The following is a 17,943-nucleotide window of genomic DNA, read 5'->3' as shown; positions in this document are numbered from 1 at the left end:
TTCAGCTAAACTTGCTAACAGCAGGGTGGCAGTAAGTTACTTTAATGACCTCAGTAGCACTCCAATGTAAGCTTCTGTGTGAGTTGTTCATAGTGGGCACTTGGCTCAGACAGCCTGCAGTATATGTAGCCAATTTTTTAGTGTAAGCAAGTGTTATCCTGAGGTACGGCAGTAATTACTTGCTGCTGAAGGATCCCTGCCACCCATGCAGAGCAGAGTTTAGGTTAACCGGTGGGCAAGGTGCAACCCAAAACATATCCCTGTCTTTAATGTGGTCTCTAATGGCTCTGTGTGGTAGTTGCTGGGCATGTACAGCACAGTAGTAGAACAAACATACATGTTTTTCCTATCTGGAAAGCCATGTCTTGTTCTGCTCTCTGTAGTATTTGTTTGCTGTATCCAGCAGTGCTTGGTGGTTTACTGGAATTGCAATTTAAAGTTCACAGATTTGTTGATTCAGCAAGCCTCTTTTATCAAACCTGTGTGTAACACCTCAAGTGAAGTTGTGAATGAAAACAACTAAAAATTAAAAAATGTGCCTAAAATTATAGAACGGTGGCACATATTATTTCCTTGCTCACCATCTTGCTCTATAGCAATGCATGTAGCACTGCAGCAAATTATAGTGTAACAACACTACTAGGTATGTACATTACCTTTAGGCCTGTCTTCTTGGACTCATCTGCACAGAACTGCCATCTTAGGCCTGAGAATAGATTTCCTATTCTACATTCTACATTCTACCCATTCTACATTCCATATTCTACCCACTACAACAAGGCATGTGAAAACTGCATTTGTATTTGTATTTGTAATTGCTGTTTTTTGCTCCTGTTGGTCAGAAGGGGCAACATGAGTCCATTATACACTCACTCAAAAACCCACAAAGGTGATATTTATACTTTATCTGAAATGTTTTCTAACAGAATGTTTTGGCTTTATAAGAGAAAAGACTTCAAGGGTGAGACTGACTGTCTGGTTCAGCAAATGCATGTCTGGTTAACTTTCCCATCTTTGATAAAGAGCAGCACACAGACTCTTCCCTGAGCTTTTCTATGGGAAGCGGCTGGACAGTTCCAGAAGAATCTGGGACTGTCTCCCACGCAGGGGATCAAGCAGACCTAAACAGAGGTGCAGTAGACTCAGATATTCTCCTATGATCATATTATTTATCTGGGAAATTAGCAGTGACATTGATAGTGAGTCCCAGGGACCCACAGGTGGTCATTTGAATGGCCCCCACAGTAAAATTTGTTTTTTGATAAATTGTAGTTAAACTTGTGTTTGATGTTATATGGTTATAATTATGGTTATATTCATATATGTTGAAAATGTATCTGAAAATTAAATAAATAAAATACCAAATCTGTAAATACTCTGCAGACACACAGCAGCTGAGGAAAGAGGTCATCATATTATACAGAGAAATATGAACTTTTGCTGGGTGAGTAAGTTAATGTGACTTATAAAAAGGGAAGCTTAAGGGCAACAAGAATGTAGAGCTTTCATGTTTCAATCAGGAGTCATTAGTAACACCATCAAGCACATTATGTTTAATTGGAAAGTAGTTTAAAAACACGTACACAAAGGGCAGGGTTTTTTGACAGCAAGGTTTATTTGGTTTATTTCTGTGATTTCAACGTGGATTTGTTGTTCACAATATAGCATTATCAGGGAAACATAGGATGTGTCCCCTGGATGCGTTGATAGTGAGTTGACTGTGTCCTTTCGGATTTTAACGTGTCAGAGACACAGGACTTGCATCTGTCTACATCACTGAATTAGTCAGCCTCCTGCAGAACAAATGACAGCATTGTTGTTATTATTATACTAATGATTTAATACATACATTATTGTTGTAATTGACATTTCATCATCTACATTTTCGACATTTTTCCAACTAGATATTTTTTTAACTTTTGCACCATTATCAACAACAATAACAAGTCCTGCACTTCACTCAGTATATAAGTTGTTCTGGATGACAGCAAAAGCTGTGTTTCCAAAATGTAATATGAAATCAGTTCTTCTGCAGGGCACAAAGCAGTGGGGCTTGTCCGTGTATAAATTGTATATTCTTGAGGGATTTTAAGGTCCTTATAGGCTGGTGCTTAACTCGACATCTCTGGTTGCACAGGACTTACAGCATATTGAAAGGAGGTTTTGGTCTCCACAGTGAGAACGTGGTGGTCTCCCTCTGGTGCATGCTGAGAGCCCATCACTGCAAACTGGTGTAAGCACTCTGAGCGTAAACATGAGATAATCAAGACCATGAAGTGGTATGTGTGCAGATCTCTCTCTCTCTCTCTCTCTCTCTCTCTCTCTCTCTCTCACACACACACACACATACACACACACACACACACACGCATGCAAGCTCACACCCTCCTGCACACATTCACAGACAGTTTTCGCTGTCTGGGAGCCCTGGGAGAGAATGTAATCTGTTCACAAACCACAAAATTGAAAAATAACCCTGACACTCTTCCAAGCTGAAAAGTGAACAGTGCTTGCAACACAAGAAGGCATACTTAGAGCAAATCTTTATACAACACAGAGGTGAGCCTTTGACATCAAATTAGCATAATTTAAGGATCTCTTAGGCTGTAGCTGGAGTTTCATTCTCTCACATGCTCACGCACACTGTAATCCTCTGCAGGGCACAAAGCAGTGGTGCCTGCCAAATCTGCCAATTGTGCATTCTTGAGTGAGTTTTAAGGAGATTTTTTTATCTGTGTGTGGTTTTATATACAGTACATAGACACACAGATACAGTGTGATATATATTATTAAAATATAAAGTACAGTATGAAAAATAATCAGCTATCATGTCGTCACAATTCAGCGTCTCTAAGGCTACCACAGTCCTGCATAATGTGTCAGAAGGACTAAACCTGCTTCACTGATATGTTTCTGTAGTTTACTCATTTTCCTATCATGGCAAAGTGTCAGAGGTTAGTAAAAGATAAACTCATGCCAGCAGTGTTGCAGCTCCCTTTTTGACTGTTGACATGGGAGACTTTGATGAATGCTGGTCAGCAGCAGACTAATCAATGCATTTTACATCTCTTCCTAATCTCATCAATGTGTGATTAAGACTCACCTACTTTGTGGAGAGTTTTGCCAAATATTTGTTCATTTTACCACAAGAGTAGATGAAGGCCTGTTTGCAAGGTTAAAAAAAGATATGATTTAAAGCTAACTAACCTGAGTTTGTGTACTTTAGATTTGTTAGCATAGCTGAAAGACCTCTGCCAAACAAATGCAGTGCATCCACAGGACATTTTTAGGGCAAATGGTATTATAATGACATGCAGTACAGATGAGTAATGTGTATTATGTGTTTGAAGGATATTCAGTGTCTCCTAATCAGCAATATGCCCTTATTATAAACTTTTTTCCCTCCACAGAAAGAGCTCATATAATCGGAAATGGTTCATTTCTCAGTCTTGCTTTATATGACACGGCCTTGTGGTCTTCCACAGATCATGCCCTCTCGATTGTACAACAAGTCGAATGTGGTTGTGGTTTAATTAGTCTCGCCTCTGATGCATGAGGTTTACAAATGCTCTCGGGCTGATTGTGAGCACGGCCTCTGTTCCCTGATTCGAACGTGAATGCAGAAACCACCAAAGGGCTTTAAGAAACGGGGGCCTTTTCTGTTCATCCAGCAACATGGTAATAATTCGAATGATGCTTCCCAGATGCATGTACCGGACACTGAATTTGGAGAAGCTGATATGTTAAGCACAGCAAAAGTAGTCAAAGCCCATATGCAATGCCAAAGAGATCTTAAAGGATCAGGATTTAAGTGTATGTGTATGTTTTTTTTTCTAAAAAGCTTTCTGTGCTGTGTTGGTAAAACTCTGGGCCTTGGGCTAAGTTTCACCATGATTTTGCTTGTTTTTCTTTTTCATTATAACTTCGTCAAACAATAGGAATTTGAGATCTATTCAGAAGTCAGAAGTAGAAATGGATACAGACCTCTTAATAAAATAAAACACCCATCCATAAGGTCTGTATCAAACCAGCATCTGATGCTTGAAGGGATATGCATCCTCCCACAACAAACTTCCTGGATCACTTTTTTGTTTTTTCTTTCTGTATCCCGACCAAATCCCAATAAAAGGTGGCCCAGCAGAGCATTGACGCTTCCAGATTTATGGGCCCGTAGCGCACGATGAAGGTCCTGCGATGAAAACATTGTCTGGAGGCCTCGGGCGGGGAGCCAGGGTGTTAGTTGACTAAAGACAACTCAGGTTGGTGTTACGTTGTCCCCAATGAAACGTCTGCATTTTGTTGTTATACGTGTGTGTCTGCAAAGATAGTCTGTCTGTGATTTATGGTATTAATCTTTGCATCGCGGCGGAGCCAAATGTGAATATCTGTGGTAACAATATAAAGCCATCAATCATTTGATCACTGAAGAAATCATTAATATAGCACAGAAAGCATCTCTATTCAGTTAGACATGAAAAAACATAGGAAAAGAATTAAAAACAAAGCACAGCAGGGACTTCTTTTTTCAGCACATTCCTACTGACCCCTGCAGTATTAAGCAAAGTTTTATTTCCTCTAAGTTAAAAATGTACTGTATACTGTTGGGTTATGATTTGTGGCGCCTTGGGTTTTACAGGTTGAACCACAAGCAAATGAACGGCATTTCTCACAATCAGTTTTGGACTGGAGCAACAGCCACCGAGTCTGAATGACCTCACTGGGATAATGATAGGGGATGAATTTACAGTCGAGGAGCTTCTCCTCTACTTCATCTCTCAACGGGACGCCATAGATGATGGAGTGATGGGTGGGAGGTGGAGGTCGGGGGGTGTGTGTGCATGGGATGAGGGAGAGGTTTTAGGGCCTGGCGCTGTTTTGCCCTCAATTGCATGGTGGCACGCGGCAATAGAAGGGCCAATTAAAGGGAGGCGCAGAGTGAAGCCCTACTAGATGAGCTCAGCCTGTGGCTCCTGTCTGGCACACACACTTAGACACACATAAGCACTCAAACAGGGGCCCTGCTCGCTGCTTTTCTTTTCAGATCTTATTTGTCTTATGTTTGCAAGAATTTGATGACGACAGCAAAGTGAGAGAAAAGTTTTTGTCTATACCTGCTAGTGATTTAAAATGTGCACGTACAGTATGCATGTGTCTCACTCCCATCTTTGGATGGGAGTGAAGCTTTATTTTAACACCCTCTTATTTAGTGTCTGATGCCAGAAGCTATGGGTTTATGTAAACTTCTGCCACACTTGAGAGGGCTTAGACCACCCCAAACACTGAGCCTCGTCAGTGCTTATCTTGCCACTACTGCATCTCCCATCGACTGTATATGTGTGCAGATGTGTGTATGTGTGTGTCCGAGGGAAGCAGGGAGGCGAGATCTCAGAGAATTGTGCTCTGGTCTTGAGATTTTGTAGGAATCTCACTCCGTCAGCAAATCATTAATGAATAGTTAACTGATCACTGTAAGAAACATCACTTTTTCTTTTGCTTCTTCTATGCTCGAAAGGCTCGAGCTCACGTGTCCCTAAGCTGTATGTTACCCGTCTGCAGTTTATGATGATGATTAATGTATTTAACAGAATCTACTTGAATCAGATCATCTTTAAAACTTGTTGAATATCTTTCGAGATGATCCTCACAATGACTTGTAGTTCTGTATCTCACACACAAGATGCCACTCTTGAGCTATGGAGGCTGCAACACCTTGAAGGTGAATAAGATATGTGTGATCAAATGTACTTTTTGTTCTGTCAGTAATATCAGTGCTTTTTGTTCTTTGCTCTGCTCTTAGATGCCACTTTCTGTCTAACTGTCTATCACTTTTTTTCTGTCTCTGTTGCTTTCCTTGCACTCTTCTGTGTTTGGTGCATGAGCAGGCAGTGTAACTTGTGTAAATGATCTGACATTTTCACTTGCTTATTTATTTATGTGTAATTTTGTCCTTCCTTTGGATGAACTCACATTTGATGTCCAAATATCAGGGAGAGAATTTAGCAACTTGAAAATAGTTTCCAATTATGGGTCAAGATATAAAGAAGTGCAATATTTTTTCTCTTTCCTCTCCTCTCCTTGCCTCCTGTTCATTTTTACTGCCTGGGCTGTTGCCTGTAACAGGCGCAAACACCTCACTCGTAGGGAGTTCACTACAGTAGCATATTTAGACAGCTGTAAGCCCAAAAGCTCCTGGGAAAACAGGGTAGAGGGGTTTTTATGTGGGAGCGGGATGGGATGGGGGTGCACTGATCCATTGCAGCTCTTTTCCTGTGCGGTTACTCTTCAGTCATGCATCCAAATGTTTCCTCTCACTCTCCATCACCTGGGCACGCTTTGACTTGATACTAACCTTAAAGGAACAGACACATGAGGTTTCTGTTCGTGAGCGTGCGCCTGATGATTTTGTTTTGTAAACTGTAAGAGAGAAACTTGATGTAATTTCCACATTTCAACAGTATAAAGGAACATACCCCGAGGCGTGAGTTTTGCAATATAAACTGGCTTTTCTCATAGTGTATTTGATGTATTACTTGGCGAGCAAACATGCACAGTCTTGATGTTACACACTTCCTTCCCATACAGACGCACACACACGGTTTCACATCTCTCTTTCATTCTTTTCCTCCTTCTCTGTCTCTCTAACTCTCATCCTTACACACACGAACACATTACCCACTATACACTCAGATGCACAGATACAGCCTTCCATGTCTAGCAGCAACCTATCATCATTGCACAAATCCTGTAACCTTATATGATAGATAATTTGACATTTCCCTGTGCAATCACTACCCACAGACTTCAAGACGTGGAAAAGATTTTTTTTTTATGTCCTGTTCAGGATCGTCATGTACTGTAGGCCTCATTCTAAAACTGCTCACTGAATAGTACTTTTAAACCTACTATAACGGATTTGTCTTGGCCTCTCAGGGGCAGTAGGAACAAGCTGTGAACAAAACACTGACATGCTGTCACGTTTTAAGTGATATAGTGAACTTGTTAGCAAAAAGTTGCCTCTTTACACATCCACCAGATGCAGTACATACACATACACACACAGACTGTAAAAAAAAAAAAAAAAAAAAAAAGGATGAACATAGCTACCATGATGCCACCCACTGGTTTGTGGACTCCTGTTTCGAAGCCTCGAGTTCGGCATTTTCACCGTTGCCATCTTGGATTTTTGGAGCCAGAAGTGACCATATATGGACGAGAGGGTGGAACTGACCATAACACTATTTGCTAGCTTGGTTAGAACATGCATTTAATGCTAATGCTAATGCTAATTTTGGCTAGCGAAAAACAGGTGTAGAACAACAGAAAAACTGAACAGGTGACTCCTTAGAGGGTCTTTTAGTACAACCCAATGCTGAGTTTTTTAGGAGACCAAAATGGTACAATTAACTTTCATGAAATGAAAACACACTTAAATGGCAAAGCTACGCCTATACTCCTATTCTAATCTGGAGTTACAGTGGCGTACATAACCAATGTTGTCACCATGGTAGTGACTTGTCAATCACAAAGTAGCCATTGCTCGGCTGGCGCATACGCCAAAAAAATTTCTAACTTCCAGGTTTGCTTCTGCGTTGTGTGGCCCACTGAATATGCACAGTAGTGTTTCCCCCGCTGGCCCCGGCTGCGAGTTCTGTCATGTGATCCAAGACAGTGAGCTTTTGCTAACTCTTGCATGCTGACTGACATGCTCACAATGACAAGTGAATGACTTAGTTTTCTGTTAGCATGCTAACATTTGCTAATCAACATTAAACACAGAGTACAGCTGAGGCTGATGGGATGCAATTATTTTTGCAGGTATTTGATCATAAACAAAAAATAACAATCTTGCCCTGATCGTGGCACTAAATTAAACATCAGGGAAGCTGTTACAATTCATCCTTTGAGCAAAATGAATGTCTGTACAGAATTTTATCACAATCTGTCCAGCAGTTTTGGAATATTTCAGTCTTTGCCAAAGTGGACCAACAGACAGACTGATATTTCCATCCATACAGCCACTCTGCTAATGTGGCTAAAAATATTGTTATGATTATAGCAGCTTTAAACACCACCAGCAGGTAAATCATTACACCAAGGATGTAAAAAAAAAATGAAAGTAATAAAAAAAATAATTTGTTCATCATGTAATGCTACTTAGTGAAGATGATGCTAACGATTTTTCCATGCCGCTCTCAGTACAGTGTTCATTTGGCACTGTTGGTTCTCCTCCTCTGTTGGCGAGGTTGCCTCTCCTGTTTCGCCTCCACTTTTATATCCACATGAGTGATGTCAGCTATTTTCATTTGCCTTTATCTTGCAGTCATATTTCTTGGATTTTGAGTTTCCTGAAATTTGGCATTGCGTTGCTACAGCAGCCTCCTGTCTTATTTTTTTCCACCTCAAAGAAGGGCATGAGTCTGACGGGAAATTTGGAGGGAACCATGGGCGTTTCTTTTTTGACTCTTGTTTATCTTGAGGCTTTGGTGAAACACCATAATACGTGTCCCATGGGCCACATTTCCATGTTGACCTACTAGTGAGCACTCTGTATTCGATATGCCAGTGGTTTTGGAAAAGAAGGGCTGGATGGCAGGCGTGTGAGTGCTCTTTTCCATATAGATCTGTGATCTGCTCAATGGGTTTAGACAGGCCCAGTTGAAACACTATCCAGTGACTTTTATACAAGAGGGATGGAAAGAGAAGAGACAACTTTAGGGAGTGACAGTTTGAGAAAGAGAGAGGCTTATGGAGAGAAAACGCAGAAAATACAGATGAAATGGAATTGTGTATGGTTCATTTCAGTCACTGTGTGTGCTCTTTTTCCACTATTCCATCTCTGCTGTTCTTCAGGTTCAGTATCTGTCTGTGTCATCATCTCCCCAGTGCCCTTTTGCAGCACGGTTGCATCCTCTATGTGTTTCTCAACTGATTACAGAAGCATATGTGTGAGGAATGCTTGATTGGAGAGCTGAACTGTGGCAGGCTGATGGGTTGTTTCCTCTTTCTAAATGTGGGTGCTGCAAGACAAAACCCAGTTGATGTGTTGAAGTGTGACTGGTTGAAAGAGCTGTCCGCACTTCCGGCACCATGGCAAGTTACAGACAGAGAGGTAGATCACATAAAAGTCATGTCTCCCATATGGAATCAAATTAGGGTCAATACGATTTTGAGCTTGTGAAAGATGTTTAGAAATAACTTCAAAGCCTGTGGTTCTTTGTAAGTTTGTGAATGTGTAGAATATTTTGATTAGGGCTAAATCTGTAGTCAGATGAAAAGTAAAGAGTTTTTGTGTAACCTCACCATTGATATCATTTGTGAAAAGGTTTCACTTTTCTTCACATTCACAAACCTATATTTTTGTTTCGTTTTTTCATAGTGTGATAACCGCAGACTTTGAAATTGTAAATAGAACATAATTTCACAAGCTCAAAATTTTATTTGAGCACATACTTCTGCTTAAAAGAGGAAGTTTGAAGCTTTCAATCAGCTTTTAGAGAACTGTTGCCTCTTCCTCTCATAATTTTGGACAACTTCTCTGTCTGATGGAAATTTTTGTTTGAATCCTCCATCATGCAGGCAGTAATCTAAAAGATCAACAGTGTTGTACGAGGAATAGAAAAGACTGAGATCCAAGGCAGTTTTCTCAAATTTTAAACTGGCTAGTTCATATTTGAAGAATAATATAAGCCAAGATGGTTGGCCATGTACAAGCCTCCATCAGGGAATGAGTAATTGCTTGAGAAGTGTTTTGTTGAGAACTAATTGCGTGCATATAAGAGATTCAGTGAATTTCTGTGTTTCTCAGCGGGAATTAGAACAATGTGCTCGAGGTGTCATCCCATTTTTCTTTAATCAGCTCCATATTTGTAGGTCAGGTACAGGCCATAACAAGGAACTGAAGCAAACGTGGCCCTTTGCTCTCCTCGTTATTGCATCATTATCGAACTCAAGTGAAAAAAGTCAGATTTCAGAGGACGCTCCAAGGGTTAAAGCCTCCTTTGACCACCTTTATCATATTACTATCGCTTTCTCTGATCGTCTCCGAGCCAAAGACAACACACAATACATTTTCAACAATGAAAAACACATGTTACTGATGTGACTCAATTTTGAGGTTAAAGACTGAAACCTTAGCGGTATGTAGCATATACAGGAGATCAGACACGTCTTTTTGTGGCTGGTGAAGCTTCAACTCACGTTGAGTGTAAATACTCCACACTCTCACATCATGAATAATACGCTGCTGAGACAAACCAGGTGCCTTTTTTATTTGGAGTTGCTGCTTGGTGTCTCTGCTTGAAAAATTGCCGGTGAACTGTTGTGTCTCCTTTTGCAATTATGAAAGAGGTTAATTAGAGAGCCTGTTTCATGTCTACAGTTCAGGAAGAACTGCTTTACAGCCTTGAACATCGTTTCTCTTAAATCTCATGTTCTGAATGCTTTAATTAATCAGAACATTGGCATTTTGCTATTTACTTAAATTAGCGGTTTGCTTCAATTGGATAGTTAAAACATTTTCCATGTTTTTGAGTATTTATTTAGGTTTTCCATTTAGTGCACTTTTTATGCCCTGTCCTTTCCTTTTTCTTCTTTCTCCTACAGTATTAACTGGTGATTCTTTGAAGCTGCTGTGGATCATGACATGATCATAGATGTCATATTTACAGTTCTACAATCCTGATGGAGGCTCTTGCAGCCAAAATTCTGTGGTTTCACAGTGTTGATTACTGTGAACGGCTGCTGCAAATGACTGCAATATTTTTTCATTATAACACAAGATTCCCCAGACGGCCTCCTGAACAAGCTTTCCAGGGTTTGTCTTCATCAGGCGTCACAGAGATTGGTTCTAACATCCTTGGAGTAAAGAAAATGTGGTTCTCCTTTTAAGCAGAGGATTAAGCTATCAAACTTTTTAACAAAGGAAAACATCCAGTGTTGTTCAAAAGAGCCCGAGAGCTGTCTTAACCAGCAGTTAAGAGACTAGATTTGGTTATAATCCAGATTTTGATTGCCCTCACAGTGGCTCCACTCTTCATTAATTTCCCCACCACTCAAAATTGAAATCATGAGCTCCAAGCTAGCCAGTGACAAATTTTAGTCTCTATCAAACTTTAACATGAATCTTTGGAGTGACTGTGGCAAGTTCACATATTAAGCAGAATCCCTGGTGCTGTAGTCATCAGAAATATATTCACTGTGTACAAAGAAGAGGAACAACAACAGCGCGTAAACAAGCTACAAATGACGCACTCCAAGACAAATAGAGCAAGCTGTTAATTACTTAATGATTAAATGATCATTAAAATGATAACAATTCCCAGATGTTACAACTGCAACAGCTGACTGACCTGTAGCATTATGTCACCAGATAAAAACCCCAGTCTTAAGGATTGGTTCTGCATTTTTGTGGTCTTTCCAAACCACTCCGCTCCACGCCAAAAAAACAAAAAAAAAAATTACCCGTCTTCCCTCAAATTAGTGCAACAGCATACTTATAACTTTATACTAATTTAGCATGAAATGCATCAGGAAACCAAAATAAATTAGTCACTCAGACAGGAAGGAGTTTAGGGGGAAAGGGATGTGTGATGTCAATTGTGAACAGCCCCAGATGGAACAGGGATGTCTTCTGTTCAGTTTCACATGACTAGCACGGAGAGGACGTACAGACACTGCCGCCAGACATGTTGTTTAACATACAGCAATGTGAGATATGGAAAGTCAGTTTTTTCTTGGACTATCTTCTATTTGAATATGAGCAGTTTTGACTTACATGTTGTCTGTTTCATTGTTATTTTAACAGCCATTTCAGCATCTGGCAGAGATGAAAATTTGTTAATGAATCACCATGCTCAACCTCAGTATGTACAGATGGGCGCTGAATCCTCAAAGGCAAGGTGTTGTCCCTGTAAAGAAAAAAGAAATAACTTTAATGTTAATTTAATTGCCATAAAACAGACCAAACAGAGTTCCAGTGAACACCCACACACATATGGTATTAATGTATTTGGTTTACCAGTTACTTAACTCACTTGACATCAACAGGATGGGGACATGTAGAAGGACAGAGTTTACTCTTATATGCCAATGCACAGTTGATATAAACAAACAAAACAAAGTCATTACAGATCTGTAGGACAAAAACATCATCAAATGAAGTGGACTGTGTAAGGCAAGTGAACTTCAAGGTCTTTGAATCATTTAGAACCATAGCTATTTTAAAGGCATACAGCTTATTGTGTGAATAATTCTTACACGTAATATACAGTGTATGCTCATTTTAGATTTCCAGATAGTGGTAGGGTTAAAGCTCCAATAATAGATTTTTTGGCCACTTAGGGGCAACAGAACAAGTTAAATAACACAACATTGACATGATATCACCTTAGTAGTTATGTCTAATGTGTTATTAATATTTACACATCCAGAAGACTCGTTTCAACTTTAGCATTTATATGTAGTTGTGTTTGTGGCCATGACAACGTTGTAGAAAATGCAGTACAGTCAAAAAAAAAGTGTGTAAACTGTTATGAAAAGTTATAATATCCAGATGATATGGCAATATGGTCTCCATTTTGAAACACAGGGGATCACTCAAGCTTGATTCTGGCTAGGAGTCCATAAATAAGCTGTGGTGCTTAGCGTCTGCCCAGATCTGGATGTGGGTCCCACGCTCCCCGTTTCCTCCAGCCCACCTTGGCGGGCCTGTTTGGCCGATTCCAGCGGCTTTACACGGCTAATTTATGCCCATCCCCTCCTGTCATACCCTCTTTAAAACGCCACAGTGGCCGTGGTTGGGTTAAGGAGGGAGGCATGTGGGGGCCTAGAGGGGGTGTTGGTGTAGTGGGACCCTGGTGGACTTAGCCTGTGCGTTCACCAGAAAGCTGCTAAAACATATGAGCTCTCCTGGATGTGCTAATGGGAAAAGCTCAGTGCTGAGAACATATGAACGCAGGTTCAGGAAACAGTAAATGTCACTGCTGATTCTTAATTACGTGCCCCATTCCTCCTCTGTGCTGTGGGCTACATTTGGAGTTTTAGAGGCTTCCTCAGGTGGGATCAGAGTGTGGTTACTGGCTCATTCAAAATGTCACTATAAAGAGTACAGAAAGTTATTATTAAATATTGTGCCTCAGGTATACTTTTGGCCTCTGCTCATATTAACCACCTCCTTATCAAGAAATAATCCGTTTGTAGATTAACAATTTAATTGATTTACAATATACTGATTTCATTTTTAACCTTGCTGGATTATAATGGCATTTGGTACAGACATTCATGTTTCCCTTTGGATGAATAAATGTTTAAAGTTTAAATTTCCATCAAATGAATAAATGTAGTTTCAGGCTTTTCATCTAGTGTCATTGTGAGGTCAAAGTTTCAGTTTGTGATACTTTGGTGTATGACCAAAATACCTGCAAAATGGCATTCCCATCAGCCTCAGCTGTACCTTGTGTTTAGTGCTAATTAGCAAATGTTAGCATGCCAACATGCCAAACTAAGATAGTGAATATGGTAAACATTATACCTGCTCAACAGCAGCATGTTAGCATTATCACTGAGAGCTAGTTTGCATGCTGAAGTTAGCATTTTGCTCAAAGCACTGCTTTGCCAAAGTACAGCCCACTGAGATTCTTAGTCTTGTCATAGCAAATGAAAAATATATTAAATATATTGAAAAAACCATTGTGAAGCCATCCAACACAACCTCACCGGATGTCCCAGGCCATGCAAGCTGACAAGCTGACTGCTGTTCTGAGAAACAAATCATTTTGTTTTCATTCATGCCGTAAAAAGTTCTGGGACCAATATCCAGGCAGAACAAATGTCTTCCTCTGCAGAGCTGTTGGGATTTGCAGTCAGGTCTGTTTGACTGTACGCAGGCAGAGATGGGTCCGTTAAAGGCCAAGTTGGCGTTTTTCTTTCCCGTGAGTGCATTATTTATCCCTAAAATGGCCTTGCATGCAGCACTGTTCTTCCTCTCACCTCAGTCATGATACAATATCCCCAGAAGGCACGTTTATGGCTCTGTAAATCTGTCATTTTCAGATTACCACCAAATACTGAAACCAAATATTGCTATTATTTACAAAACCCAACAATCCAGTTGACCACCCCTCAATACCACATATTAAGTGACAGTATATAATCATGAGCAAGTACTTAAGAGGAAAAGTTGGACACACTGGGACGAGATGGAGATGAAAGATTATAGGAAGAAAAAATAAATGCTGATCACCAGAGACGATTAAGAATCAATTATTCTGCTTATTCTGCTTTACTTTATGTCTATGAGTTGCCGTTTTGCAGTTCACCTCCCATCTGGCTTAAATTGGATTTAGCTGATTGTCGGGGAATTACATCTTGATTTTAATCCTCTGGTTTTGAGGGGACGGGAAAGTGTGGTTGATTTTCAGCTGCAGGTCGTAAAATTCCTGTACTGGTAAAACATTTTATACTGTGGCCCAGAAAGCTTTTTAAACAATGGCTTTGGTGTAAATCAACCCTGGAGTACATATGTCATTTGTGGGGGTGGTGGGAGACTACCATTTATCCCGCCTGAACCTTTTAAGTCTCCTTGTGGGAGCAAAGGGTTTGGGCTCTTGAGTGTAACTTAATGTCAGTCCCTGGTAACTTTAGCTTCATTTGTCTCGCTCTCTGAGAACTCGGGGCCTGTTAACTTGGGTCATCACCCTATAATATGGCAATCTTTTAATTTGACCCTTTATTCTGCCACAGAGGAGTAGAGGAAAAACACAAGCACTCACAGTAAAGATGCAGAGAAATATGTACGATATTTAAGAAATACCACAGTTCTACATGTACCGTCATTTATCAAGAGCATATAAATTTTGGCAAGAATGAAAAAAATACTGGCAATGAAATTCTGATGATTTGAGCTGTGGTAGAACATTTTACGTCATCATCTCAGTCTCGAGGCTTATATCTCTCCTTATGTTATTTTACCTTTAGACTGTAAAAAATCATTTATGTCAGGGTTACCATGTGGGGGATAGTACAATATGTGTGCAAGGCTGTTTATAGCATGTTCGTTCTTTATGTTTTTGACAGTAACCTCACCTCCTGTATACATAAATAACCTCAACAGGGGACCTGGACTCGTTTAAGGATCATTCCAGTTAATTACAACATAGGCGCTACTTCCATATATTTTGCCATCATTTCTATCAGTAATAATAACATTATACTCCCCGAGTTTTATTGGTGAGATCTCAGAAGGTGGTGACATTGCTAAAAAGTTCAATGGGGTAAGAAACTTGAACAGACAATCAAACAGATTTCAGAGAGAAATCTCCAAATAAGCCAGAATTAAGAAAAAACAAATGCTACCCAAACTGTCCATTTAAACATCCATCACAGTTCACAGACAGACGTCCTGGTTCAGCTTTGATTGACTGTACTTATCATGTTTCAGTCAGAGAAGTTTGCGTCAAGGAATTTACCATTTATAGGAAATGGTTCAGTTAGATTTGGTGGAGAAAACTCTGCTCTTCAAAGGAGTTCTCAAAGAATTCGTGCAGAAACTCTGCTGGCAGAACTAATCTTCCCTCAACAAATAAACATTAAATCTTTGATATATCAACATAACCAAAAATATAGCACATACTGTAAGAGAGTCCAGTTATATAGTCCATTATACACTTGCATGACTGGATGTTACTAGTCAGCTGGTAACCACACAGCTTGTCAATGAACCAGTGATTGTGAAGCACAATCGACACAGGTGATGCCAATCAACTAATGCAAGAGTGAGTTAAGTGCTCTGCCTGACTTAATGCTACGGTCCGTTTGTGCACTCCTACAGTTTTCCTGAACAATGACGAACTGTTAGATTTCAGGTGTACAATAAAGTTGTTGATGTAATCTCACTAAACTGTGGGCTTGTTTACAACCAGTTTGATTATCTTGACAGCTCCTATTTTTTGCCCTGTTTGGCTTTGTTGTTGTGATGATGTCATCCCTAGAGCTCAGCAATTTCTTTGGAGAGTACAATGTTATCATAGGCGATAGAAATGATGAACAAAACTACAAAAGTAAGACCCGAGGTGTAATAAACTGCAGTTTTCCTTGAAAAGACTTGAGTTTCTGTCCATGGACAATCAGCTCCCCTAATCTTGTGAACTTCTTGCGTGCCTTCCTCATGCAACCTAATATCCCATCCTGCCCTTGTGTAAAATAACAATGCACTATATCATTTTTTCTCACCTCGTCGTCCTCATGGATTATTGTTTAAACTGTCAGGAGACACCTCCAGCAATGTTGTGGTAGAGAACTGGCTCCAATTGAATGTCAATCAAACACATTAATTTCCTCCTTGGGTGTTTAGTTTTAAACTCTGGGCACATCATCGATGCCACAGTTTATTTTCTGTAGTCATACATTTGCAAATATGAGAAGGATTTCTTCTGAAAGCAAATATCAGAAGGTTATGGATTAAGGGTGCAAGGGGGTATGATTTCTGTGTAGGCCTGTGAAAACATGCACGTCCACGTCCCTCCCTGCTGGCACCACAAAACACACCGGTGTTAAGTGGATGGTTGAGTGTGTGCGCATGTGGGTGTGTGTTTTTAGATAACTCACCAATTCACAGAATGTACACACATTCCCCACTACCAAGTCAAACAAGCCAAGTCCCATACCTTCAGTGGCGAGTTAAGACTTCAAGACAGGTTTGCTGTGTAGAACTGCAATATCCAAAGTGTGTGTGTGCGCACATGTGTGTACTGGTTAAGTGTCGAGACATCCGCTCCGATGTTGTGATTAGAGTTGCTGACTATTTCCTCTGGAGTGCAGCACATTCCTCACAGCCTTAATTGATAGCAATTATGTGGTTTTTGATTTGGTGTTTGATTGGGAGGCGGATTTGAAGTCTTGATTTGAAGGGCACAGAGTTTTTATTGTCTTTGGAACGTCAGGGTTGAATGCCTGAATGATAGCCTGCTACCTTGTAAGTCACATGACGGGGCACCAGCGGGTTGGCACTAAATTTGACTGCTGTATTTTTTATGTTCTGTTTCAGCTTTGTTTTTGTTTCTTGCCATTGCAAAGGTTAAAACTGGAAAGGTACTCAGTGTATAGTATATTCCCCCTGTGCCAAGAGCTGTCCATCTCACCGGTTGTTTTTCTCTATAACCAGAGGAATTGTCCCTCCAGGGGACACCTGGCTCGTTCCCCACCTCCACAGTGCAAATGTTCACTGGCTTAAGCTGCCAGATGTTATGAAAGGCTCTATTGAAGCTCCTGTAGACTTTTTGCTCATAAAGGAATAGAAAAAAAAATCACCATAGCTGAGAAGTCTATCCTGATAGCTTTAGTGACCAGACTATGTCATCTGATTTACATGGGGCTCTCACATGAAGCTATATTGTAAAGACCAAAACTAAGTCAGGAGGCTGACATGAAGTCATGTGCTCCCAAATATGTCTCAGTTTCGTTTGGATGTATGTTTAGAGTCAGCAGACCTATGCATGCATGGAAATTTCTGGAGCCGTCACTTCGTTTTTCTAAAGATGCCACAGTATGACGGAGAATTTTTGACATTTCCAAAATAGAGTGCTGGCAATAGACAGAAGGAAGCTGTCCAGAGCTAAAAAAAAGAAGAGAAATGAGAAACAGTGGCATGAGTGAGAATAATAGAATGAGAGAAAGGAAAGAGGAATATGAGAGTCAGAAATTTGAGATATAAGGAGAAGAAATGGAAAGATTCAAAGGGGGAAGAAAATTGGTTTGCAGTTGTTGTCTGTCTGCCATTATTCCTGCTGTATGACTGTCTGACACACAACCCCACACACACACATACACACACACAAATGTGTGAAGCTGTGAAGTTGCAGCTGGTCCAACTCCTTGTTTGAACTAGCACGCTTGACTGAGGCCCATTTATTGATTGGCTAGAGTGCCAGACCTGAGGACTCAGGGGGC

The 17,943-nt window shown here is 40.3% G+C and overlaps 1 protein-coding gene and 2 long non-coding RNA genes across 8 annotated transcripts in view; 2 read left to right on the top strand and 1 right to left on the bottom strand.

Moving 5' to 3' along the window:
* LOC122973338 (ADAMTS-like protein 1) overlaps positions 1-17,943 on the top strand; it is a 102,917-nt gene that overhangs the window by 50,483 nt on the left and 34,491 nt on the right. The gene's annotated exons all lie outside the window — the stretch shown is intronic.
* On the bottom strand, positions 1,605-16,676 carry LOC122973350. 3 transcript variants are annotated; one of them, XR_006399987.1, is made up of 4 exons: positions 16,662-16,676; positions 11,774-11,906; positions 2,145-2,242; positions 1,605-1,793 (listed from the first exon to the last, which is right to left on the bottom strand). It is a non-coding gene; the product is annotated as an uncharacterized LOC122973350 (long non-coding RNA). The 3 variants fall into 3 exon arrangements; XR_006399988.1 differs by lacking the exon at positions 16,662-16,676 and adding an exon at positions 15,465-15,485; XR_006399986.1 differs by lacking the exon at positions 16,662-16,676 and adding an exon at positions 15,629-15,721 and having other exon boundaries at positions 1,610-1,793.
* Positions 2,201-6,193, top strand: LOC122973352. Its single transcript, XR_006399990.1, has 3 exons — positions 2,201-2,279; positions 4,130-4,259; positions 4,637-6,193. It is a non-coding gene; the product is annotated as an uncharacterized LOC122973352 (long non-coding RNA).

Source organism: Thunnus albacares, chromosome 22 (assembly GCF_914725855.1).
Source record: "Thunnus albacares chromosome 22, fThuAlb1.1, whole genome shotgun sequence".
Classification (NCBI taxonomy): domain Eukaryota; kingdom Metazoa; phylum Chordata; class Actinopteri; order Scombriformes; family Scombridae; genus Thunnus; species Thunnus albacares.
Note: the sequence above shows the minus strand (reverse complement) of the source record. Positions and strands in the feature narration are given on the sequence as shown.